This window comes from Papaver somniferum, chromosome 10 (assembly GCF_003573695.1).
Source record: "Papaver somniferum cultivar HN1 chromosome 10, ASM357369v1, whole genome shotgun sequence".
In the NCBI taxonomy this organism is placed as follows: Eukaryota; Viridiplantae; Streptophyta; class Magnoliopsida; order Ranunculales; family Papaveraceae; genus Papaver; species Papaver somniferum.
This window is the reverse complement of record NC_039367.1, coordinates 154,887,031-154,889,030: the sequence shown is the minus strand read 5'-3', so window position 1 is coordinate 154,889,030 and position 2,000 is coordinate 154,887,031. Positions and strand designations below refer to the sequence as shown.

At 34.2% G+C, this 2,000-nt stretch overlaps 1 long non-coding RNA gene across 1 annotated transcript; it reads right to left on the bottom strand.

Annotated features, from left to right (window-relative positions):
* Window positions 1-1,297: 1,297 nt before the first annotated feature.
* On the bottom strand, window positions 1,298-1,773 carry LOC113317823. The gene is made up of 3 exons (XR_003344041.1): window positions 1,615-1,773; window positions 1,447-1,529; window positions 1,298-1,356 (listed from the first exon to the last, which is right to left on the bottom strand). It is a non-coding gene; the product is annotated as an uncharacterized LOC113317823 (long non-coding RNA).
* Between the last annotated feature and the right edge of the window lie 227 nt (window positions 1,774-2,000).

The following is a 2,000-nucleotide window of genomic DNA, read 5'->3' as shown; positions in this document are numbered from 1 at the left end:
TGATCAACCACATCATGAAGTCATCATCAGACACAAAATATATAAAAATCCACTAAATAAATACCATGTTTCGAATTTACCAAACTGAAGTCTAGACTTCCTGTCATCCTTACGTTAAGCCACAACAACATAGAGAGGTTTCCTCCCAATGATCTTCACATTCATTTTGTTCAGCTAGATAATTAAGAATGGCATACATAATCATACTCTCAGTCATGTGTAAGTGCTAACAGAACAAGCCATCAAGATGACATGGAAGAAGAAAAAAATCCCACTTACAGCTTTAGTAGATTCCTTTGAGGTAGAATTCCCACTTGCATCCCTTATAATAACTGCACCAGTGACTTGACCATATGTACCAAAACCTTAGCTAAGGTCATCGTCAGGACGCTGATCTGTTTCACTGGCTTGTTTGAGGTAAAGTATCTTTCAGCAACTGAGAAATATGTAATCTTGCCTTGTACCTATGAGTATTTAAAAGTTAACTATTAGAAGTTTAGAACCATTAGAAAACATAATAATTCAATAACCATACACTTACAGACCCTCTATAGTAGAGTAGTAAAGTCATTGAAAGTCATAAAACACAATTTAGTTATGATGTAATAGAGAAAGACTCCGCAGTGTCTATGCCATATCTTGCTGTGGGACGAGGTTCTACGGCAATTGTTAATGTCACATGCATGAACATATGCTGACAGATTGAATAGAGACCATGCTGATATGTAACTACAACAATCCTGCATAGTCTCTTAACAGTTAACAATAGATGAACATCAGTTGATGAGATAAGTCAGTCAAGTAACCACCAATAATACAAAGAAATATGTCTCTTAACAGTTGACAATAGTATATGAATTATAGAGAGTACCTAAACAGATGAATACGTACTACGCAAAATAATTATGTGGATAAGCGATTTTATCGAACACATAAACATCAACACTGACAACAAGGTCTGCACTTAGACTTCTCCCTGATATCATATTTTCACACAATAGCAGGAAAATAAACCATCGACTCAAACAGAAAATAGTAATCTGGGTGAGCCATTTTATCAAACGCACAAACATGAGAGCTTGTTGTACAAACCCCGAAATCAATAACTTTAAAGTCTCATCAAAATTAACTGCATCTACTAGTATAAACTCATAGATATGAAACAAACTATCAAACCGTTAAATCAATTATTCCTAACAGACTTGCAAACAAACCATCAGAATTAACTGGATCTACTAAAAGAAACTCATAGTAATGAAAAAATAACTAACAAACCTCCAATAAATCAATATAACGGGACGAATACAAAAGATTGGTTGAGTTCGGTAAAATCTTTTAATACTTTCTCCACATAATCTGCAATTATTCGGCTTAAAAGTCAATATGCCAAACAGTTCATAATCGACTAATCAAAACAGAAATTGGGATTGTTCTTTGTATATTAACCTTTGGTTTTCTCTGGATACATTTCGAGTTGCACTACAAGCTCCTGATCTGATATGTAAAATGACAAAGGAAATCATCTCCTCCTGAAAAATTAAAACATTCAGACAACTCAATCAGCGAAACAAAAAAAAGTCCTAAATTATTTAGAAGTAACCTGACGAGTTTTACCTCTATTTAGAATTTTAGATACCCCACTTTAAAAATCTCTTATTTCTCTACCACACCTGCACTCAATTCGAAATTGACAACAAATTGAAATCAATTTTGCAGAAAATCAAATTTTGTTCCTTAATTCAATAGAAGTCTCATGTAGATAACAGTAAAGAAAAACAGAATCGAAGAAAGAGGTAAGGGAAGATAGATTTTTGTTTTCCGCAGAGACTTATTAGATTTCCAAACATCGGAGCGCCGAGAGTTTAAGGGTTTACTTTACGGTTTCAATTTTAACGTTTCCATCAAACAGAAACTTAAGATTTCAACGAAAGAAAAAGGAAAATTTGCGCGGCAGTTCTACACTTGGGCGCAAAAATTCCCGCGAATATGCAACTGCCCCA